Source organism: Bombina bombina, chromosome 3 (genome assembly GCF_027579735.1).
Source record: "Bombina bombina isolate aBomBom1 chromosome 3, aBomBom1.pri, whole genome shotgun sequence".
Taxonomy (NCBI): domain Eukaryota; kingdom Metazoa; phylum Chordata; class Amphibia; order Anura; family Bombinatoridae; genus Bombina; species Bombina bombina.
In genome coordinates this window covers 996115195-996141302 of record NC_069501.1, presented here as the reverse complement: position 1 = coordinate 996141302, position 26108 = coordinate 996115195, and the positions used below count along the sequence as shown (strand labels likewise).

At 36.2% G+C, this 26108-nt stretch overlaps 1 protein-coding gene across 2 annotated transcripts in view; it reads left to right on the top strand.

Annotated features, from left to right (window-relative positions):
• LOC128654285 (signal transducer and activator of transcription 1-alpha/beta) overlaps positions 1 to 26108 on the top strand; it is a 507532-nt gene that overhangs the window by 16374 nt on the left and 465050 nt on the right. Inside the window, exon 1 of one of the 2 annotated variants that reach the window (XM_053708138.1) lies at positions 147 to 297. The exons of the other annotated variant lie outside the window; for it this stretch is intronic. The gene's annotated coding sequence lies outside the window, so the exon portion shown is untranslated. Of the gene's footprint in view, positions 1 to 146; positions 298 to 26108 lie in introns of those variants that run through there. 2 annotated transcript variants of the gene reach the window in all.

The window sequence follows — 26108 nt, the reverse complement described above, 5'->3', positions numbered from 1 at the left end:
CAGGGCAGCTGTTCTTGTCTTTTGACATTATGCTGAGCTGTCTCCTTCCCTCCACCGAACCTCAGGTCTGTTTTTAGGTGAACCTTGCAGCTGCCTGGGGCCAGGATTATAACTTCCACAGGGCGGTGGTGCTGAATCTTCATTAGTCTCAGGCAGCACTGCTTCTTTAAACAGCCTGGCTTACAGGGGGTCTTTATCTTCATTTCAGTTCCCCCCTTTCTCTTTTCGCTTGTGCGGAGCAGTCGGGTAGCACAGTACACTACACTATGAGGGGCAAATTTAGCTGTGCTTTGTCAGGTCTGTTTCTTATCGGTTTTGTAATTTTTATCATTCCATGTATTGTATTTAAAATATTTTTTTTTTTATAAGTATTCAGTTCTCTTATAATTGTTTTTTGTTTTAATATCAAATACATCTGTTGAGATGGGTTGTGAATAAAGGGAGTTTCTATTCCAGCTCTTTACTGGTCTGATGTAGCAGGGAAAAAGTGTGTATGTGTGGTCAAGGGGCTCTGCATCTTGCCAAATCTATTGTGGCATTTAACTGACATACATGGGGCAGTGGGTCTTTTGATTGGATAGGTCTAATGGTTCTGTGAGCGAGGGTGAGAGTGAATGTGTATGTGCGAGTTTGTGTATGTGTTCTTCCCTTTACAAGTTTGAATGACTATACTCCAGAATAAATTGAGCACACATTTTATTCACTAGGCCAATAATTGCTCAATTAAGTTTTTTGTTCACGGTGGTTAGACAATTAGAGGGAACATTGAGTACAACTATGCTGAAAGCAAAGAAATCTACTCCAAATCTCTGACTATGGCAATTTAAAACCCCTGCTAAGTGACCTAAAACCAGAAATTGGGGAACTATAGCTATACCCATGTGCCAGTGTCCCTACTGTGTCATTATATAGTGCTGGGTGTTATTATACTGATGCAGATACCACTGATCCTATAACCAGCCCTCCTATGGCTATACCCATGTGCCAGTGTCACTGCTGTGTCTTTGTATAGTGCTGGGTGTTATTATACTGATGCAGATACCACTGATTATATAACCAGCCCTTGTCTGGCTATACCCATGTGCCAGTGTCACTACTGTGTCATTATATAGTGCTGGGTGTTATTATACTGATGCAGATACCACTGATCCTATAACCAGCCCTCCTATGGCTATACCCATGTGCCAGTGTCACTGATGTGTCTTTGTATAGTGCTGGGTGTTATTATACTGATGCAGATACCACTGATTATATAACCAGCCCTTGTCTGGCTATACCCATGTGCCAGTGTCACTACTGTGTCATTATATAGTGCTGGGTGTTATTATACTGATGCAGATAATACCACTGATCCTATAACCAGCCCTCCTATGGCTATACCCATGTGCCAGTGTCACTACTGTGTCATTATATAGCGCTGGGTGTTATTATACTGATGCAGATACCACTGATCCTATAACCAGCCCTCCTAAGGCTATACCCATGTGCCAGTGTCACTGCTGTATCTTTGTATTGTGCTGGATGTTATTATACTGATGCAGATACCACTGATTATATAACCAGCCCTTGTCTGGCTAAACCCATGTGCCAGTGTCACTGCTGTGTCTTTGCATAGTGCTCGGTGTTATTATACTGATGCAGATACCACTGACCCTATAACCTTGCCTATCCCTGGGAACTAGTATCAATTCATCAAGTGCACCCATCTCATTAACAGTTGTTGAATACTAAACCCAAATTTTTTTCTTTCTTAATTCAGATGGAGCATGCAAATTTAAGCAACTTTCTAATTTACTTACTATCAATTTTTCTTTGTTCTCTTGCTATCTTTATTTAAAAAGCAGAAATGTAAAGCTTAGTAGTTGGCACATTTTAGGTTCAGCACCTTGGATAGTGCTGGTTTATTGGTGGCTACATTTAGCAAAGCAATAAGCAAGCATAACCCAGGTTCTGAACCAAAAATGGGCCGGCTCTTAAGCTTTACATTCCTGCTTTTTAAATAAAGATAGCAAGGGAACAAAGAAAAATGATAATAGGAGTAAATTAGAAAGTTGTTTAAAATTGCATGCTCTAAACCCAATTTTTTTCTTTAATGATTCAGTGTCCCTTTTAAATAATTACTAAATGTGGTTTATAAGACTCTTGTACAGTAACTCTCAACTTTAAAAAGCTAGTGTCAGAAGATAAAGATAATACAGTATTAATAAAAAAAAATATTTAATTTGAAAGTTTAATTGTATTGTGTTATCTTTATTAGTTTTGTGCACTGCTGTTCTGGATATTTTTTAGGAGTTAAAGGGACATTAAACCCACATTTTTTTTCTCTCATGATTCAGATATAGAATACCATTTTAAACAACTTTTTACTTCACCTCTATTATCTAATTTGCTTCATTCTCTTGATATTCTTTGCTGAAAGACATATCTAGAAAGACTCAGTAGCTGCCGATTGGTGACTGCACATATATGCCTCTTGTGATTGTCTCACCCATGTGCATTGCTATTTCTTCAACAAAGGATATCTAAAGAATGAAGCAAATTAGATAATAGAAGTAAATTGGAATGTTGTTTAAAATTGTATTCTCTGTCTGAATCATGAAAGACATTTTTTGGCTTTAATGTCCCTTTAAGTTAGGCAGGCAAGTTTATAGAACCAAGGGGGTAGTGACCTGAGAGAGTTTGGGAACCACTGAGAGCATGCAATTTTAAATAACATTCCAATTGACTTTATCAAATTTAGCTTTGTTCTCTTGGTATCCTTTTTTTAAAATAAAAACTTACAGAAGCAGCAATACTCATGTGCCTCTTCTAATTTGTTCACCAGTAGTGCATTGCTGCTCCTGAGTTTACTCTTCAACAAAGAATACTAAGAGAAAGAAGCAATTGGTTAATTGAAGTTCATTTGGAAAGTTGTGTAAAATTGCAAATTATATCTGAATCATGAAAGTTTAATTTGAGTTTACTGTCCTTTTTATAATCACATGCTCTAACAAATTAGAGCATGTAATTTTTATTTTTACTTTTATGAACCTTTAAGATACATTGTAGTCCACAGGTTATTCATCCTGAAATAAGGATTCGTTTTTAATGTGTGTGTTCAAAATATATGCCACTTTGTTACAGTAAAAATGTTATAAAATAAACATAAATAGTTGAGAAAAATACCTTTTTAAAGGAATAGTCTAGTCAAAATTAAACTCTCAGGATTCCGAAAGAGCATTCAATTTTAAGCAACTTTCTATTTAACTCCTATTATCAATTTTTCTTCGTTCTCTTGGTATCTTTATTTGAATGTAAGCTTAGAAGCCGGCCCATTTTTGGTTCAGAAGCTGGGTAGCGCTTCCTGATTGGTGGCTATATTTAGAAACCAATCAGAAAGTGCTACCCAGTTTCTGAACCAAAAATGGACTAACTCCTATGCTTACGTTCTTGATTTTTTTTAAAAATAAAGATACCAAGAGAACGAAGAAAAATTGATAATAGGAGTAAATTAGAAAGTTACTTAAAGTTGCATGCTCTATCTGAATCACAAAAGTTTAATTTTGACTAAACTAATAAACTATTCCTTTAGTTAGTGTAATATTTTCTATTATATCATTTTCTGCCATCTAAAGCCCAACTTAAGTGCATAATTTAACATAAGTGTATTTAATGATAATTTTGTGCAAAAAACATTTTTTATATTGGCTAAAATTTTAGCTGGGTAGTCGGTAAAATCAGCCGGGTGGTGCACCCGCTAAAAATGTCTTTGGAAGAACACTGCCTATATCTCTTAAAGGGACGCTAAATTCAACATTAAACTTTCCTTTCATGATTCATATAGAGCATGTAATTTTAAAAAAAACAACAAAACTTTCCAATTCACTTTCATTATCAGAATGTGCACAATCTTTTTATATGCACACTTTTTGAGGTTTGTATACTTTAACAAAGGACATGAGCGATCGGTCCATATACAAATAAAAGATTCTTTATTTCCACAGGTTAAAAAGGACCTCAGAGTCCATGGTACAGCATAGAGGGTGTAGTGTATCAGATAGGCTTATGCGTTTCATTGGTTAATTGACAAATTAAAAATTTGCATAAATACGCCCTCTTACAATGTTGCATGATACCAGTGCTGCCCAGGATGAACATGTAATCATTCTGGAAACATATAGATGCATACATCCTGCCTACAACCATATAAGAAATAATCAATACACCTAAAACTGACATACAGAATAGTAGAGGTATTAATTCTAATTTTAGTTGCAAAGAGAAGAACAGTTGTTATCCCACAAAGGAATAAAGGGTTATCTCCCAAAATTAATGGCACTTCTCCACCTAGATATATATATATATATATATATATATATATATATATCAGCTAGTTACCAACTCTATTAGCTACTAGGTAACTATAAATATCAAAGCTAATCTATATGCCCTTATTCTATTATGTATTCAGATAAATAGCATATACCATACATAAAAATATACAATATATATATATATATATGGGGGAACCAATCCAAATCTAAGATTATAGCAAAATATTCATATTGTCAGATATATTATTCCATTCCTGGCACAGTACAAGCAAACCTCCACAAGTTATCTATAAGTAATATATAAATATGAATTAAGGATGTAAACAAATCAATATATGATAGTGTAGGATTATAAACAATATATGATAATATATTCAAACAGATATATAGAGAATATGTAAATTATATAATGATAAAGTAATATACAAAATAACAAAAGGAAGAAAGTAAGAAAATTGGACACGCAATCTATTGCAAGAAATGAATTAAATCGTACTCGGAGTTGAGTCCTGTTGGTACCCTGGTTTTTAGCTGAAATATCCAAAACATTTCCTGACGTTCAAGCTGTTTGTTCCTGTCCCCACCTCTACCTACTATAGGAATCCTTTCAATGATATTCCAGGCTAAGGTATCAGTACTTTTTATTATGGAAATAAGTGAAGTGCTGTACCAAGGGAGTTTTTGCTTTACCTATATGTATAACTGAAAGATGTTCTCTGATACGGGAATTAACATCCCTAGTCGTAAGTCCTACATATTGAAGAAAACATGAGGTACATGTTATAAGATATATAACAAAACTACAGGTGCAATTTAAGCAACTGCGAATATCAAAGCTTTCCTGTGTTACCATAGATTTAAATGTATCCCCCAAAAGGACATGTTCACACGGTTTACACCTTGATCTACCACATTTAAACATGCCTTTGTGTTTTAACCAAGTGTGGGTGGTCTCTTTGGGTTTGATCATTTCTGATGGTGCTACTGCATTTCCCAATGTTCTCGCTTTCCTATAGGCACATCTTATACCTTTTTCGACTGTAGGGACCAATAGGTTGTCAGCGATTAACACTTTAAAGTGTTTGCGTATTATGTCACACACTTTATTGTATTGTGCACTATAATTGGTAATAAATGTAACACCATCAAAGGACTCATTTTCCATTGTATTTTTATCTCGCAGCAAAGAACCCCTATCCAACCTATCCACCTCTAGTTGAGCTCTATTAACTACAGATTTCTTGTAGCCCCTTTCCATAAGTCTACTGCTCAATTCATTAGATTCTTTTTCATACTGGCAAGTATCCTTATATTTCCTTTTTGTTCGTATAAATTGGCCTTTGGCCATTGCATGGGTTACATGCCTTGGGTGGCAACTCTTGGCACTCAAGAGTGTATTGCCTGAGATTGGCTTGCGATACATCCCTGTTTCAATTCTACCATTGGGTAGTCCCTTGAGTTTTAAGTCCAAAAAATTGATGGTATCCTTATGAAACTCATAGGTGAATCGCAAGCCTACCTTGTTGGTATTTAACCAGTTCACAAAGGCAAGGGCAGACTGTTCATAACCCCGCCACACCAGGAGCAGGTCAATATACCGTCTGTATAGATGAGTCTTAGTTCTAAAGCGATTAGTATCTGCAAAAATGTTGGACAGCTTCCACCATCCCATGAATATGTTAGCATAGGATGGGGCAAATTCTGTCCCCATGGCTGTCCCACATTTTTGCAGATAAACCTTACCATTGAAACTGAAGAAGTTATGGGTCAATAAAAAAGATGCAACCTCCAATACATATTCCTGGAAGCAGGTAGTGAAATCAGTGTAGTTGGACAGAAAATATTTCAACGCTTTTAAGCCAAAGTTATGTTGAATAGATGAATAGAGTGAACTTACATCTATTGTCAACCAACTAGACTGTATATCCCAACCAGTTTCCTCTACTATCTTCAGAACATGTTTAGTGTCGCAAAGATGGCTCAGAAGGTTCTTAGCAATAGGCTGTAGAACCTCATCAAGCCATTGAGAGAGCTTTTCAAAGAGAGAGCCAATGCCACTTACTATGGGTCTCCCCTGGACATCAGTTAGTGACTTGTGGACCTTGGGCAAATGATGGAAAATTGGCATTCTAGGATGCTCCACATAAAGGAATTCTATGGTGTTTTTGTTCAAGATCCCCAAGTCACCACCTCTGTCCAGGAGATGCCTCAACTCTCTCTGATAATGGAGGGTAGGGTCACCGGTCAACAAATCATAGTTATCCCCATTGTCCAATTGTCTAAGGGACTCAGCTACATAATCACTCTTGTTGAGCACTACTACCGACCCCCCCCCTATCAGCATTACGTATTACAAGATCATTGTTATTTTGGAGTTCCCTCAAGGCTAGTTTCTCTTTTTTTCTTGAGAGGTTGGAGGGGGCAGTCACGCCTTTACTTTTTAAGTTGTATAAGATCCCTTTCTACTCTATTGAAAAACAATTCTACAGTAGGCAGGGTAGATTTGATTTTCAGATTATTTTTCCAGTTATATCAAACCATTACTGGTAAAGTATTTCTAGTTTAATAGGTTAATCGTTCATATTCAATCATCAACTTTTCAGCTGTACTTTATTGGAAAGAGAAAAATAATGATTACCTTAATAATCATTTATATAGTTTTATTTAAAGGGACATGAAACCCCAACATTTTCTTTCATGATTTGGATAGAACATACCATTTTAAACAACTTTCCAGTTTACTTCTATTATCAAATTGACTTCATTCTTTTATTATTCTTTGTTGAAGGAGGAGCAATGCAGTACTGGTTTCCAACTGAACACATGGGTGAGCCAATGACAATCAATATATATAAATTCACGCACCTAGGTTCTTTGCTGCTCCTGAGTTTGCCTTGATAAACCTTTCAGCAAAGGATAACAAGAGAAAGAAGCAAATTAAATAGAAGAAATTTTGAGTTTTTTTTTTTTAAATCGCATGCTCTTTCAGAATTGTGAATGAAAATATTTTAGTTTCATGTCCCTTTTAACTAAAGAGAAATAACATTATATACATTTTTTAATGCTTGCCCCTTACTCCTCACACTTTGGTCCTTGTGCAGATCTTTTCCACTCCAATCAATCTTCTATTCATTGAGCTTCTTAAATGTATTGGTTGATTTTGTGTACATTTATTGTGTACATAAATTTACAGGGGAGCAATGGTATTAAACGGACAGTAAAGTCAAAATTAAACTTTTATGATTCATAAAGAACAATTTTCTAATTTACTACTCATCTAATTTACACCATTCTCTTGGTATCTATTTTTGAAAAGCAGACATAGGTAGGCTCCAAATCTGAAATATGAAAATTGTATGCTCTATCTGAAACCTTCTTTCGTGATTATGTTCCTTTAAGGGCTGTTTCTCAACTCTGTAAACTGTATGTTTATTTTATAACATTTTTGCTGTGAAGAAGGGACACAACTTCACAGTTTTGAGAACTACAAAACCAATAATATGTGATAATATCTTAAAGATAGAAAAACTGCACAAATTAATCTGACAGAAACCTCTAGGAGAACATGGCATTGTGAATGGATTAATGGAATTAATTTACCAAAAAAATTAAACATTACATCCATCTTGCTATATAACTAATCCTTATTTCAGGATGAATAAGCTTTTGATTATAGTGTTATAATGTGTGTGTGTGTGTGTGTGTGTGTATATATATATATATATATATATATATATATATATATATATATATATATATATATATATATATATATATATTCAACCCAAAGTATTGATCTAGGCCCATTTTGGTATATTTCATGCCACCATTTCACTGCCAAATGCATTCAAATAAAAACATATCGTTCACTTTTTCACAAACTTTAGATTTCTCACTGAAATTATTTAGACAGCTTGTGCAATTAGGCACACATGGTTGTAAATGCTTCTCTGGGATCCCCCTTTGTTCAGAAATAGCAGAGCTATATGGCTTTGGCATTGCTTTTTGGTAATTAGAAGGCCGCTAAATGCTGCTGGGCACCACACGTGTATTATGCCCAGCAGTGAAGGGGTTAATTAGGTAGCTTGTAGGGTTATTTTCCCCCCCTGTGCGCACTCTCGGACCACACACTGGAAATCCTCCAACGATGGGCCGCCCACCCGCCTCCCTGCTATGACTCCCACCCACCAACGATCGGAACCATCGCTGGCTGATGCAGAGAGGATGCTCAAAAAGGGTATTGTAATGATGCCTTATGATCTAGGCATCACTGCAATACCCTGAAAGCGGCTGGAAGCGCGATCGCTTCCAGCGCTTAGAAACCCTAAGGACGCGCAGGGTATGTCCTTGGTCATTAAGTACCAGTTTTTGTAGGATATACCCTGCACGTCCTTTGGTCGTTAAGGGGTTAAAAACCACACATGGTACAGAGCATGCACTTTTAAACCACTTTCTAATTTATTTATATTATCATGTGTTCTTTGTTCTCTTGGTATCCTTGGTTGAAAAGCATGCCTATGTAGGTTTAGGAGCAGCAATACACGTCTAGAAGTTAGGTGGAGATTGGTGGTGGCACATACATGCCTTTTGTCATTGACTGAGCAGATGTGTTCAGCTAGCTCCCAGTAGTGCATTGGTGCTCTTGAGCCTACTCTTCCACAAAATATATCAAAAGAACAAAGCAAATTGTTGTTTGAAAGTTGTTTAAAACCAGATGCTCTGGAGAAAGAGGAGGAGCTTAGCGCAGGTCGCGTAGCGCTGCTCTCCAAACCCCTGAACCATAGGCGGAGAATTCGCTAACTTCAGTCTAAGAAGGTAAAGCTAGAACCAAAGTCTTATACTCCGCCTGTAAAGAGAGTGGTCAATACCCAAGCCGGTTCTCTGAAATTTCTTGGCCCCACAGTCTGACTTGGATACCGGTGAGGCACTGACAGCGAGGGGAACTCTGAATTTGGTGCCTGACTGACACTGATTCTACCTTGGACCAGGAAAAGGTAATATCAACGAGTGTCTTGAAAACGGTCCTGCAGGGATTGCCCCTCCTACCGGTGCTGCGTGAGGGGGACAAACTAACTACGGTCCACAGTAAAAGTCACCAATAAGGAAAGGAATTATCAACATGTACCCTGGAAACAGACATTCTGGAAAAACAGGTCATATATGGTTCATGGTGAAAGACTGCTTTTTCTTGCTGGACAACTGATTCTTTACTTGCATATCTCTGCTTTAGCCTGGATACCAATGAAGGAGGCTTGCTAATACCCTTCCTTGCTTTTGCTTAATGTGCTGCATATTGTATGAATGACTAGAAACGTGCTAATCTCTTCAGCACTAATCTATAACAAAGCTACACCAGGCAGACGCTTAAAGGGACATGAAACCCAACAAATTTCTTTCATGATTCAGATAGAACATACAATTTTAAACACCTTTCTAAATTACTTCTATTATTTTATCTGCTTACTTCTCTTGTTATCCTTTGCTTAAACAGTTTATCTAGGAAAGCTCAGGAGCAGCAAATAACCTAGCTTCTAGCTGCTGATTGGTGGTTGCATATATATATATACCAATTGTCATTGGCTCACCCATGTGTTCAATCAGCAACCAGAAGTGCATTGCTGCTCCTTCAACAAAGCATACCAAGAGAACGAAAAAAAATTGATAATAGGAGTAAATTAGAAAGTTGTTTAAAACTGCATGCGCTATCTGAATCATGAAAGAAAATATAGGTTTCGTATCCCTTTAAGCTATTAATGACTATGTGGTATTCTCCCTGAATGTTAATTACAGTGAGCTGACAGTCTATGAATTGCTTCAATAATTTACCCATGATCTAGCTTTGAAGTTACATACTAACCACCGTTTTTTTCTTTTCTCTCTTTCTTTTTTTCTTTTTTTTCTTTTTTTTCTTTTTTTTCCATAGAGGTTGAGGATAATAGTCAATTGTTCTTGTGTGAAAAAAGGAAATGACTTAGAATTTGTAAACAATGTGTTATAATTGGGAAAATTGGCTTTCTTTCTCTCTATTTGGTGGCTGTCGGGTTTTTGTTGAATTGAGGGTTAACTTAGATATGTGTACACTAATTTGCTGTCCCACATATGGGTGACCTCCTGAAGTCTCTGAAAATAACTCTTAGAAAATTGGAGAGATACTCATTTTCATTTTGACTGCTAAACACAGACTAATATACGCATATATATAGGATACTGTGTACATACTCACATACTTATCTGTTGCACTGAATAAGTTTAATAGTTTGATTTATAAATTGTGTTTGGCTATGGTTATTATTTAAATTCCTTTTGCATCTGGCAGGTGCTTAAGGTCTAAAATTATAAGAGCCAGAATCCGTAAGCAAGCGCTCAGTGTGTTGGGCAGTTTCATTCACCTCTCTCTGTGCCGCGCTGTGCTGTGTCTTCACTGCCTCTGCAGCACCGCTCTGTCTCACCTCCTCAGCGCTCCCCACGGGAGCTATGATCAAAACAAACGTTCCGGTCTGACTGGTGCAGATAGGATATGTGCAGGGAACTTCACCTTTTTCCCTCAAAGGTAAGAATAGTTGAACAACTGGAATCCTCGCACTCAAAAGGGGTAGGTAGGTTAGGGTGAATATAAATAAAGTACCGTCAGTCCAAAGGCTTAAAAGTAGAAAGCTCCTTTATTTTGAAATACACTAAAAAGGCATACACGCCAGCAAGGTTACAAGGTCAAACGCGTTTCATAGTTCTAACTTCTTCAGTGACCTATACCAACACCTGAAAACTCATCCTTAATAAAGGTATTAACCACTCCCCCATTACAGGTGCAAAACATTGGTTCAGGTGTATCACAGAAAAAGGAGGGCAATCACATTTAACATATGTATAGTGTAATTTCTAACAGATAAGCATATTTACATAGTTACAGAGAGTTAAGTAAGATATAATTTCATTTTAAAATATTAACATTTATTTTCTGTAGAATTTAATTTAGATGTTACATTTTAAATTTTAAAGAGACTTAACTTTATTTCTCACAACAAGTTCCTAATTAATAACCAAACCTGATTTATCCACAATTTTAAATATCAAGAGGTACTTTGTAATAGTTTCATATAAACTCCTCTAGTGTGAATATATCAGATCATTATGCACGAAAGCTGACTGATTTTGGAAGTATTTGTAACTATCACCTAATTGTAGAAAGGAGTAAATAAAATTGTTGTGAACCTAGAAACTTCCCAACTTTCTCTATCATTGCTATAATCAAAAATATATAGATATAATTAGTGAACATTCTTATGACTGGTCATGAGTAAAAAATGCACTAAAAAATGCACTAAAAAATGCACTAGAAAATGCTCTCAAAAATGTACTTTAAGAAAGTGCAAGACTACATTCGCCCGCTATCTACTAAACCTGAGTTTAAGGGCTATGATGATAAAATTAAAAGAGTAATGGAAGAATTTAAAGAAAATTTATGGTTTTTTAAGAAATCTAAAATATCAAGGGATAAGGATGATTATGAGAAGGGGAATGTTTATAGATGGATGCATACAGGAGGGAGGAAGAGACAGAGAGTTAACAGTAATCTCAAACAGGATAAAAAGAAAGTTAAGTTTAATGAAACTGATACAGAATATGATTACGATTCATCAGACTTTGAGGGGGTTACAGAGGATACTAATACTTCAACTTCCTTTGTTTTACAGCCCTCTATAGATAGGGAAGATATTGTTGTCACTAATTCTCAGGTTTCAAAAAACATGAAGGGTATCCTACACACCAAAGTAAAAGAAAAAAACGTAGGACACGACGAGGTAGGAGGGGCAGGGGTAGGCAGAGGTCATCAGGTAGGCCAGGGGAGGACACACCGTTATCCCAGGAGACAACGGAGGTCTCAGAGCAGGAAATATGTTTAGAATCCAAAAATGTAATTAATCTATCATCTGCTAAATTGACCCACAATCAGATAAAAGTGCTATCATTGGGATTGAATTTTGCACCAAGTTCACACTTTGATTTGTTCCAGACCATTGTTGACATTAATAAATTTGTACGATCTCTTACCCTTAAGAAATATTTTTTTGAAACAATGGGTAATAACAACGATGCTTTGGATATATCGGAGGATGGTGATCAAATTGATGAGGTAGCACAGGATGATGGGATTCTATCTTTTGTTGATATATGTGCTGAAATGGATTTAACAGACCTACATAGGGCAGCAGGGGGAGATATCCATAGCTTAAAGAGTAGTGAAATTCCTCTAAAAAAGTTCAAAAGTAGATCTGACTTTTATCCAGCACATATAAGAAACAATAGTATAGAAATTTTTCATAGAACAGTTGAAAAAGAAGTGATAGAATTACATAAGAAAAACATGGACAAATGTAACAGTTTTAAGAATGACAATATGAGTAAACAGGATAGGATTGCGATAAAACAACTTAAGAATAATTCATCTATTGTAATACGCAATTCTGACAAAGGGGGTAATGTTGTTGTCCTTAACAGGACTGATTATATAAAGGAGGCTTTTCGACAGTTACAGGATGAGGAGGTCTATGAAAAACTCTCCCTCAATCCTACTTTTAGGTACAGGAGGATACTTCATGATCTTTTGGATTGGGCGGTAATGATTGGTGCTATAACGAAATCGAATTTTGAGTTTTTGTTAGTTGAACACTCTATTGTACCAATTTTTCATTACCTCCCAAAGATCCATAAGAGTATGACCTCACCCCCAGGACGCCCCATAGTGGCGGGTATTGGTTCATTGAATGAACCATTAAGCGCCATGATTGACACTCTACTACAACCCATTGTATTGAGCCTTAGGAGCTATATCAGGGACACAACAGAATTCATTAAACAGATTGAACAAGTGGAATGGTTGGATGAGCATTGCATTGTCACCATTGATGTTGTGTCCCTCTATACCTCCATCCCTCATGACAAGGGTATTGTGGCAATACAATCATGTCTAGAGAGGTTTACTGATTATGATGTTAATCTTAGAGAATTCATCTTAAAATCCCTTGAATTTTTGCTTTCGCATAACTTTTTTCTATTTGAGGGGAATTACTATCGCCAAAGACAGGGGACAGCCATGGGGGCGAAATTTGCCCCCACATATGCCAACCTATTTTTAGGTTGGTGGGAGCTGTCCCGTGTCTTTGGTGATGGTAATCCCTTCAAAGAACGGATTGCATATTACGGCCGTTATATAGACGACCTTGTGTTTATATTTGATGGTGATGATTCGATGGTGAATGACTTTTTTGATTATTTATCTGATAATCAACAGAATTTGCAGTTCACTATGAATGCAAGTAGAAAAGAAATGCCTTTCCTTGATGTACTAATTAAACCTAATATTGACACACATAGTGTAGAAGTAGAGCTGTATAGGAAGGAGAGTGCAGGCAATACCCTTTTGATGGCTAAATCTAGCCATCCAAGACATGTTATAAAGGCCATACCAAAAGGCCAGTACATGAGGACAAAAAGAAACTGTAGCACCATAGAGGCATATGAAGCACATTCAGTAAAAACTACAGAACGTTTTCTGGAAAGGGGATACAAAATACAGGATCTAAGAGAGGCTAAGAAACAAGTAGATTATATGGCTAGACAAGACATGATCAAAGGTAAATCAAGGAAAAAGGCTGATTACCAGCAGAAACCTGTATTTACAACAATGTACAGTAAGGAATATAATGACATCTGTCAAATTATCAAAAAGTCTCTCCCTATTCTTAGAGTTGATGAAACTATGGATAAGATTATAGAAGGAGGTTGCAAATATGTGACACGTAAATCAAAAACGCTGGCTAACATTCTTTCCCCCTCTATGCTACCTACTAGTACTACAGACAATTGGCTTACACCAAAAAATGGTTTTTTTCACTGTGGAAGTAGGAAATGTACATCATGTTCATATGCCCAATTGGGTGATACTTTTAAATCCACGGGGGATGAAAAGTCCTTTAAAATTAAAGAGTACATAAATTGCAATACTTCATATGTGATATATTTACTCACGTGTAAACTTTGCAATATAAAGTATGTTGGTCAAACGACCAGACCCCTAAAAACTAGATTTTTGGAGCACTTGAGGTCTATTGGAGATGAGGATTCGGACACTCCAGTTGCCCTGCATTTTAAGAATGAACATAATGGAAATAAAAATCTACTAAGTTTTCAGGGTATACAACATGTAAAGAGACCCAAGAGGGGGGGAAATAGACTTAAACTTTTGAGTCAGAAGGAAGTATATTGGATTTTCCAATTAAATACAAGGGTCCCGAAGGGACTTAATTCTGATTGGGACATTAAACTTTATGTAGAGTAATTAGACCTAGGTCATAGTGGGTAATTTATGTTCATTTTTCATTCTATTAGAATGTATTATAAAATGTGGTATGTATCCCATTTATTGGGTGTTTCTTAAAGTACATTTTTGAGAGCATTTTTTAGTGCATTTTTTTAGTGCATTTTTTACTCATGACCAGTCATAAGAATGTTCACTAATTATATCTATATATTTTTGATTATAGCAATGATAGAGAAAGTTGGGAAGTTTCTAGGTTCACAACAATTTTATTTACTCCTTTCTACAATTAGGTGATAGTTACAAATACTTCCAAAATCAGTCAGCTTTCGTGCATAATGATCTGATATATTCACACTAGAGGAGTTTATATGAAACTATTACAAAGTACCTCTTGATATTTAAAATTGTGGATAAATCAGGTTTGGTTATTAATTAGGAACTTGTTGTGAGAAATAAAGTTAAGTCTCTTTAAAATTTAAAATGTAACATCTAAATTAAATTCTACAGAAAATAAATGTTAATATTTTAAAATGAAATTATATCTTACTTAACTCTCTGTAACTATGTAAATATGCTTATCTGTTAGAAATTACACTATACATATGTTAAATGTGATTGCCCTCCTTTTTCTGTGATACACCTGAACCAATGTTTTGCACCTGTAATGGGGGAGTGGTTAATACCTTTATTAAGGATGAGTTTTCAGGTGTTGGTATAGGTCACTGAAGAAGTTAGAACTATGAAACGCGTTTGACCTTGTAACCTTGCTGGCGTGTATGCCTTTTTAGTGTATTTCAAAATAAAGGAGCTTTCTACTTTTAAGCCTTTGGACTGACGGTACTTTATTTATATTCACCCTAACCTACCTACCCCTTTTGAGTGCGAGGATTCCAGTTGTTCAACTAAAATTATAAGAGCATTGATTTTTTTTTTCTTCTTTCCAATGCCTTAAAGTGAAGTTAAATTTCAAACAACTGCTCACCACCCATGTATACATTAAGCTCCCAATATAATAGTCGCTTACTTTTTTTTTACAGAAAATGGATATGATTTCGGAGTTATTTATATATAAATTATATCACTCTTTCTTACCTTTACCCCTCCCCCGGTCTACTTCCTTATTTCCCTCAACTGACGTCGCGATCGTAAGAACAAGCTGACGTCGTCACTTCAATGCTCGTGCACAAGAACGGATGCGATATGCGCATGCGTATCCTGTCTTCATTCGCGCATGCGTAAAAATTTTCGTTCCGTTCCGCAGTTCATACAGGATCAGAGTATCGGATCCAGAGACACAGGCTAACACGCAAGCGCAAGTCATGCACGAGCATGACGACAAACGAGACAATCGCTGTTATACGCATGCGCGAAACTGTGTTATGACGCGGGGAAAAAGGGGCAGGACGCCCCGGGGGAAGTGAAGGGATTGGAAATCAAATTCTGAAAAAATGTCAATCAAAAGGCAAACAATGTCGGGCGGACAATTGCGGGAATACGGAGGGTAAATTAAAATTAAAAAATGAAACGTTAGCGATTATTTAGAGAGTTTTGATGAATGAACATTATAGTTTTTTATTATGATAAATAGAATTATGTAATTGAGAGCAGCGGACTTGAACTTCACTTTATCATAGCTGTCAAGAGCCCTAAAGTCATTTTCTAGGATTGATTTGTTTTTATTGGATGATAAAACAGTCAAACTTCAGGTTAAACCAGAAATATACCCTATCTCTATTTCCGACCATGCACCAATATCTTTGTGGATTCCCATCTCCAGTCATGCCCCATCATCTAAACGTTTTTTCCCCCTAGATATCTTTACACGGATCTTAAATTTAAGGTATTTCTTAAAAAATAATTCAATTAATTTGTACAATTTAATGGGGAGTATATAACTAAACAAGTGATTTTGTGGGGGAAACAGCAAAGACTGTGCTGAGAGGAGAAATTTTAGCGTATATATATCACTGGAACGGAAAAGATGTTTAAGAAGAGAACAGGAAATCCTAACATTTTTAACTAATTCATATAATCGCTATTTAGCAGATAGATCTATCAATAATTGGGAGATTTATAATATAGCCAAAAAGAAAGAGAAACTTTTCTTTTACATAAAACAACACAGTCCGAAATTAGGTCCCAAGCCAAATTTTACAAATATCGGAATAAATTTGGGAAGTTATTAGCATCATTAAATATAAATAGTAATAAATCTCCAGTAATTGATAAGATACAAAATAAGGCAAAACTGGCAACAACACCGGAGGAAGTGATGCCGTTTTTTTTTTAGTTATTATGATAAACTATATACTTGTCAAGAATCAAATACATCTCACAGGGATACATTCTGGGAGAAGATTTTAAACCCCACTCTGACCTTAGATCAAGGTGTGACTCTGAATGCTCCAATCTTGGAATCTGAAATCAAAAAGGTTATTAAGAACTCTCATATAGACAAGGCATCAGGTCTGGATGCAATTCCTAATGAGTTCTATAAAATCTTAAGTCAAGATAGAACTCCATATTTAAAAAATCTTTTTAATTTTTACTATGTTGAGGATATTATCTCATCGAATTTCTCTGCGTCAATAACCACGCTGATTTTTAAGTCGGGAAAGGACCCCTTAAAAAAATCCTATAGACCTATAGCACTCCTTAATGCTGATTATAAAATTCTTACTTCAATTCTTGCTAATCGTTTGCAAATTATCCTACCAAGCATTATTCATCCAAATCAAGCAGGATTTATGTATAAAAGAAACTCTGCAGCCAAGATAAAGGATTTTTTTTTAACTATTAACTATTATAATGCAATAGAAAGAGACCTAGAAAAGGGGAACACAAAATTGCAAGATTTAGCCATTATCTCTCTAGATGCAGAAAAGCATTTGATTCCATTCATTATGATCATTTAATTTTTTCTTTAAACAAATTTGGATTCAAAGAAAATTTTGTTAGGTTTATTCGAAACTTGTATAGCAATTCTAAAACAAAATTAGTTGTGAATAATATTATATCATCAGATATACAGCTTAGCAGAGGGACATGACAAGGGTGTCTTCTATCCCCTTTTCTTTTTAATATTTCAATTGAGTCTTTGGCTGTTATGATTAGGCAATATCAGGAGGGTATTAAAGTAGGTCACAAAGAATTAAAAATATCTTTATACGCGGATGATATTCTTTTATACGTATCAGATATTAAAACAAATATTCCAAAAATATTAAATATTATTGAGCAGTTTGAGTCCTTTTTCCGCCCACAAAGTTAACACTTTGAAATCTGAAATCTTCTGGATTAGGAAGAATAGAGAATTTAATGAGGAAATTCCTTTTAAAGTAGCAACTGAGTCTTTTTTAAATACCCAGGTATTCAGATATCTCTCAATCCAGAAAAATGGTACAACCTTAATATTCTCCCAGTGCTTGGCAAAGTTAAAGAATATATGAGAAACTGGCAAAAATGGTTCTCCTTCCAAAAATATTATATGTGATACAAAAAACTCCATTTATTTTGAAAGGAGGGGACTTGAAAGATTTAAACTCGGCAAAGCAGAGATTTATTTGGCAAAAAAGCCATGTATCTCTTTAAAAAGTCTTTGCTTACCAGAAAAACTGGGAGGATTAGCATTACCTGATATACGAATATATAATTTGATCTTTTTAGCTTGGGTAGTGATTGATTGGATACTGAAATTAGATTATTTTACAAATAATTATTTAGAAAGTAATATAACACCCCCTTTTTTTACCAGTAGCTCTGATGCATTGTGAACCTACCTTAATACCTACAAATATAAAAAGAATCAAAACTGTATACAGGTGGCCCTCGGTTTAAGCCGGTTCAATTTGCACCGTTTCAGAATAACAACCTTTTTTTTCAGTCATGTGACAGCTATTGAAAAGCATTGAAAAGCAGTGCACTAATTAAAATAGCCAGTAGGTGGAGCAGACTGAAATTAATCTGTGTACACAGAACAGACCTTAGCTATCAAGCAGCTTTCAATGCAACAAGATCTAGCAACCATGTCACTATTATCTTCCTGTCCAGCTCCTTGAGGTGAGGGTGCCTAACTTAATCAGTCCAGAATGTATAGAATAGGTGCAGACCCAATATTATATAACATGCTAACAATGCAGAGAACTGTTTGCAGAAAAATGCAAATAAAAAAAAATGTTTTTGTTCATTAAACTTAGTTTGATGATACAGTCTGTTGTGTGATTATTTAATTAGGTTTATAATGCTGTTTAGCATTTAAAGTCTTCATTTCAAAGCTTTAAAAATAATGTATTAGGTGTTACTAAAACAATTTTTAGAGGGGCTGGAACCTAACTCCCTCACTTCCCATTGACTTACATTATAAACTGGGTTTCAATTTACAACGGTTTCGATTTACAACCATTCCTTCTGGAACCTAACCCCGGCGTAAACTGAGGGCTACCTGTATACGCCGATTTTAGCCTGGCGAAAAAATTCTTATAATGTTAACAATTCAGCCTAATATTTCTAAGTATCAAATTATTTTAGGGAACCCAGAGTTTCAACATGGGGCCCAATCGGAAGTGTTTCAAAGGTGGAAAAGATTAGGGTTAAGTAGGATTTCCCAATTAGTCGAAACAGAAAATAAGACAATGAAAACATTTAATGCCCTGAGTCAAGAATTCGACCTCCCAAACAAAGATTTCTTTGCATATCTACAAGTGTGACATTATATATCAAAGATAGTGATGGAGCATGGCTGGAGATGGGAATGGGATAAGATGGAAGCCTGGCTTACTTTGGCTGAGAAATCGCCCAACATTGGGGAGACTTAATCCCATCAGAAATAGTAACTGTGAATCTTGTCTTAAGATCTCTCAGGTTGGTAGCGCAAACCACATTATCATCAACCTGGATAGAAACACACCTGAAATTAATATATAGAACTTATTATACACCAGAAAAGGGCTTGAAATGGGGGAATTTATCCTTCAGTTCTTGCCCTAAATGTTCTTACTCAACGGCTAACTTAATCCATATTATCGTTAAAAAATTGTTTATTACCTGTCTTGATCAATGGTGGAACCTTGCTCACCCTTTATAAACTTATCCCACTGGTTTATAGAACTAGATGTATACTATATAAGGTGGCGCAAAGAGTTTGCTGATTTCTATTGGACACAATTATTATTAAGTATGTGCGTTTTATACAAAATTTACTTGTACTTCAATAATTTTATACCTTTCTGCAAGTAATGTTGTAAATACGTATGTGTATTGATTTTTTGTTCTTTTTTTCCTTATTTATATGTGTTCACTCTGAACAAGGAACATGACAACCCCAGACGATCGTTTCGGCCTTCTATGGGCCTCGTCAGTGAGGTGCAGCCACATTCCTCTAAGCACACTGGGCAAGGAGTCCACGTCTGGTTTCCCCCATCACCCATAGGGAGACTTCCCCAGGGTCATAATAATTTGCATACAAAGAGAGAAGCGCTCTACCAGGAACGAACAACAGCTCAGTGGCTTGTTCTATGGCGATTTACCACCCGGAAGCAGCCTCTTTTAGACCAGTGTGCTTTTCACAGAAGAAAACTTTCCTGAAGTATATCAGTCTGATCCTGCCAAGTAAGGTCAGTCCAGCCCCGAAATACCAGGCAATTCTCCTCTGAACAAGGAACATGACAACCCCAGACGATCGTTTCGGCCTCCTATGGGCCTCGTCAGTGAGGTGCAGCCACATTCCTCTAAGCACACTGGGCAAGGAGTCCACGTCTGGTTTCCCCCATCACCCATAGGTTAATTAGGTCACTTTTTATATTGGTTGGTTATAATCCCTACTTGTATACTTGTTTTTTACCCCTTAATTTGTATACTTAAAATGACAAACCTTTTAAATGTTAATATTCCAAAAAATGTATTATACTAGACATTCAAATGACAAAGGCTAAAATACATATACGTTCTCCTAAAAATGCTAAAAAATACCGGTGTCTATATATACTATGTCTCCTTTTAGACTGAACTTGTTAAAATCTTCTCGAATGGCAATTTCTACTTGCTGCACATCATCCAACAATATATTGCATTTAGATACAATGTAATACAATCTTAAGTATTCTAATACAATGTTTATAGAGTATTCCGATAGGAATATTTGAGCATTTGCGCTTGTTCTATTAGACAGTCTTCCGTAAAGAATAATTTTGCAGTTCTGTTTAAAAGTCTAATACCATCTTCAATAAATTTAAGTCGCCAATTGATTAAAAAAGAAATGACAAAGATACAATGTCCTTTTTTTATGGTGTCTCTATCGTGTGACTTCCCAGCTTTTCACCCTTAGAAACAGTATTTTGATTTTAAATTGCGATATTTCGTATTGACAGTATAGTGAAAGTTCATTTAATACACATATATCAGTGTTGGCTGTTTAAAATGCTATGAGTTTATTTACATACATTTTTTTCCTTTGTTATCCTTCTTGAAAACAGTGCACTGTTTCAATGAGATATTTTCCCCAGATGGATAGTGCCGGTGGAGCTCTGTCATCCAGCCTCCATTTACTGGACAATGTGAATGGAGATTCTATCCCTCCTATACAAACAAGTATACAAGTAGGGATTATAACCACCCAGTATAAAGTGACCTAATTAAATGAACACATATAAATAAGGAAAAAGGAACAAAAAATCAATACACTTACGTATTTACAACTTTACTTGCAGAAAGGTATAAAATTATTGAAGTACAAGTACATTTTGTATAAAACGCACTATAAATACTAATAAAAAGAGGAACGTACATACTTAATAATAATTGTGTCCAATAGGAATCAGCAAGCTCTTTGCGCCACCTTATATAGTATACATCTAACTTAATTCATATGCTTTGGGAATGCCCGAAAATTTACCAATTATTGCAAAAAATATTATATTGGGCATTCAGGAGACTCAAGCTATCTATGAATAATATACATTACCTCTACTGATAACTGTTTCAGTACTGGTTTGGCTATCTGCTATATGTGGATGGGTGTCTTTGGGTAAGTATGTTTTTATTACTTAAGACACCTCAGCTATGGTTTGGCACTTTATGCATTTATATAAAGTTTTAAATATATGTATTGTACTTATATTTGCCATGAGTCAGGTTCATGTATTTCCTTTTGGAGATTATCAGTTTCATATTTGGGGAAAGTTTAGTCTTTTTTTCAATTGACTACTTTGTTGCAAATTGCGGGCTGACTTAGGCTTACGGGTGCGCCAAATGCTACACTTTACTGCGTCATTCTTGGCGCGAGAATTTTTTGGGGCACATCCGTTGATGCAAGTTCGTCATTTCCGGCGTCGTAATTGACGCAGAGGTTTCACACAGGGTTGTGTCAAAAACATTTTCAAACTTTTTTCATTATTTATTTGCCCCATTGCTGTTTGCCTCTTGCCTTTTTCTATGTCAGAGGGCTATGCTATTTGCATTTTTTCCCATTCCTGAAACTGTCATATAAGGAAATTGATAATTTTGCTTTATATGTTGTTTTTTCTTTTACATTCTGCAAGATGTCTCAATCTGATCCTGCCTCAGAAGTATCTGTTGGAACTTTTCTGCCTGACATCGGTTCTACCAAAGCTAAGTGCATTTATTGTAAAATTGTGGAGATTATATCTCCTAATGCCATTTGTATTCGTTGCTATGATAAACTTATACATGCAGATAGTGTGTCCATCAGTAATAGTACATTGCCGGTTGCAGTTCCTTCAACTTCTAATGTACATGATATACCTATGAATTTTTTTTTTAACAAAATAATTTTTATTGAGAAAAAGATAACAAGTTCCATGACAAATATAGCATATATATAAATGTGACATGACAATTCTTATTATACAGAGAATGCAGTAATGTCATGGTGGACCATTTCCCTCATATAGGTCCACCATTTCGTACCTAGTGCATCATGTTATTGTTATAGTATTGTTCATCATGGACGAAAAATGAATATACTTATGAATTTTAAAGAATTTGTTACTGATTCTATTCAGAAGGCTTTGTCTGCATTTCCGCCTTCTAATAAGTGTTTAAAACTTCTCATAAAGTTGATGAAATTTCAAATGACCGACAACATAATGAATTATCCACCTCTGATGAGGATCTATCTGATTCAGAAGATCCTTCCTTAGATATTGACACTGACAAATCTACTTATTTATTTAAAATGGAATATATGCGTTCTTTGTTAAAAGAAGTGTTAATTGCTTTGGATATTGAGGAAGCTAGTCCTCTTGATATTAAAACCAGTAAACGTTTAAATTCTGTTTTAAAACCTTCTGTGGTTACTCCAGAGGTTTTTCCTATTCCAGATGCTATTTCTGATATGATTTCTAAGGAATGGAATAAGCCGGGTACTCCTTTTAATCCTTCTGCAAGGTTTAAAAAATTGTATCCTTTACCAGCAATTTCAATAGAGTTTTGGGAATAGATCCCCAAAGTTGATGGGGCTATTTCTACTCTTGCTAAACGAACCACTATTCCTACGGAAGATGGTACTTCCTTTAAAGATCCTTTAGATAGGAAGCTTGAATCTTATCTAAGGAAAGCCTATTTATATTCAGGTCATCTTCTTAGGCCTGCAAGGACATTATATGCCTACAATAGACTTGCAGGATGCTTACTTTCATATTCCGATTAATCCAGAACATTATCAGTTCCTGAGATTTTCTTTTCTAGACAAGCATTACCAATTTGTTGCTCTTCCATTTGGCCTAGCAACAGCTCCAATAATCTTTTTAAAGGTTCTGGGTGCCCTACTCTCTGTAATCGGAGAACAGGGTATTGTGGTGTTTCCTTATTTGGACGATATCTTGGTACTAGCTCAGTCTTTACATTCTGCAGAATCTCACACGAATCAACTAGTGTTGTTTCTTTGAAAACATGGTTGGAGGATTAATTTACCAAAAAGTTTCTTGATTCCTCAGACAAGGGTCACCTTTTTAGGTTTCGAGATTGTGTCCATGACTCTGTCTCTAACAGACAGACGTTTGAAATTGGTTGCAGCATGTCGGCACCTTCAGTCTCAGTCATTCCCTTCAGTGGCTATGTGCATGGAAGTTTTAGGCCTCATGACTGCAGCATCGGACGCGATTCCTTTTGCTCGTTTTCACATGAGACCTCTCCAGCTTTGTATGCTGAATCAATGTTCGACACTCTTATGTGGTGGTTATATCACCAGCGTTTAGTTCAAGGGGCCTCTTTTGTTCGGCCGACCTGGACTGGGATCACAACAGATGCGCGTCTTTCAGGTTGGGGAGCTGTCTGGGGATCTCTGACAGCACAAGGGGTTTGGAAATCTCAAGAGGCGAGATTACCAATCAATATTTTCGAACTTTGTGCAATTCTCAGAGCTCTTCAGTTTTGGCCTCTGTTGAAGAGAGAACCGTTCATTTGTTTTCAGACAGACAATATTACAATGGTGGCATATGTCAATCATCAGGGTGGGACTCGCAGTCCCCAAGCTATGAATAAGTATCTCGGATACTTATTTGGGCGGAATCCAGCTCCTGTCTAATTTCTGCGGTTCATATCCCAGGTGTAGATAATTGGGAGGCGGATTATCTCAGCCTCCAGGGGAGTGGTCCAGGGGAGTGGTCTCTCCATCCGGATGTGTTTTCTCACATTGTTCAGATCTGAGGTCTTCCAGAAATCGATCTGATGGCTTCTCATCTAAACAAGAAACTTCCCAGATACCTGTCCAGGTCCAGGGATTCTCAGGCGGAAGCAGTGGATGCGCTGACACTTCCTTGGTGTTATCAACCTGCTTATATCTTCCCGCCTCTAGTTCTTCTTCCAAGAGTGATCTCCAAAATCATCATGGAACAATCATTTGTGTTGCCGGTGGCTCCAGCATAGCCCCACAGGTTTTGGTATGCAGATCTTGTTCGGATGTCCACTTGCCAACCTTGGCCACTTCCGTTAAGGCCAGACCTACTGTCTCAAGGTCCGTTTTTCCATCAGGATCTCAAATCGTTAAATTTGAAGGTATGGAAATTGAAAGCTTAGTGCTAAGTCATAGAGGTTTCTCTGACTCAGTAATTAATACTATGTTACAAGCTCGTAAATCTGTCTCTAGGAAGATTTATTATCGAGTTTGGAAGACTTACATTTCTTGGTGTTCTTCTCATAAATTCTCTTGGCATTCTTTTAGAATTCCTAGTATTTTACAGTTTCTTCAGGATGGTTGGGATAAAGGTTTGTCTGCAAGTACTTTTGAAGGGACAAATCTCTGCTCTTTCTGTTTTATTTCACAGAAAGATTGCTACTCTTCCTGATATTCACTGTTTTGTTCAGGCTTTAGTTCGTATTAAGCCTGTCATTAAATAAATTTCTCCTCCTTAGAGTCTTAATTTGGTTTTGAGGGCGTTACAGGCTCCTCCATTTGAGCCTATGCACTCTTTGGACATTAAACTACTTTCTTGGAAAGTGTTGTTTCTTTTGGCCATCTCTTCTGCTAGAAGAGTTTCTGAGCTTTCTGCTCTTTCTTGTAAATCTCCTTTTCTGATTTTTCATCAGGATAAGGCGGTTTTGCAGAAGTTCTTACCTAAGGTTGTGAATTCTAACAACATTAGTAGAGAAATTTGTTGTCCCTTCCTTGTGTCCTAATCCTAAGAATTCTTTGGAAAAATCCTTACATTCTTTGGATGTGGTGAGAAATATTATGTTGAAGCTACTAAAGATTTCAGAAAGACTTCTAGTCTATTTGTTATATTCTCTGGTTCTAGGAAAGGTCAGAAGGCTTCTGCTATTTCCTTGGCCTCTTGGTAAAAGGTTTTGATTCATCAAGCTTATTTAGAGTTGGGTCAGGCCCCGCCTCAGAGAATTACAGCTCATTCTATTAGATCATTCTCCACTTCGTGGGCTTTTAAGAATGAAGCTTCAGTTGATCAGATTTGCAAAGCGGCAACTTGGTCCTCTTTGCTCACACTTACTAAATTCTACCGTTTTGATGTATTTGCTTCTTCAGAAGCAGTTTTTGGTAGAAAAGTTCTTCAGGCAGCTGTTTCAGTTTGATTCTTCTGCTGATGTTTTAAGTTTTTCTTTTCTTCATGAGAATAACTTATATTTTGGGTTGTGGATTAATTTTTCAGCGGAAAATGGCGGTTGTTTATTTGTATCCCTCCCTCTCTAGTGACTCTTGCGTGGAGTTCCACATCTTGGGTATTTGATATCCCATACGTCACTAGCTCATGGACTCTTGCCAATTACATGAAAGAAAACATAATTTATGTAAGAACTTACCTGATAAATTAATTTCTTTCATATTAGCAAGAGTCCATGAGGCCCACCCTTTTCTTATGGTGGTGATTTTTTGTATAAAGCACAATTATTTCCAGATTCCTTTGTTGATGCTTTTTACTCCTTTCTTTATCGCCCCACTACTTGGCTATTCGTTAAACTGAATTTGGGTGTGGTGAGGGGTGTATTTATAAGCATTTTGAGGTTTGAGA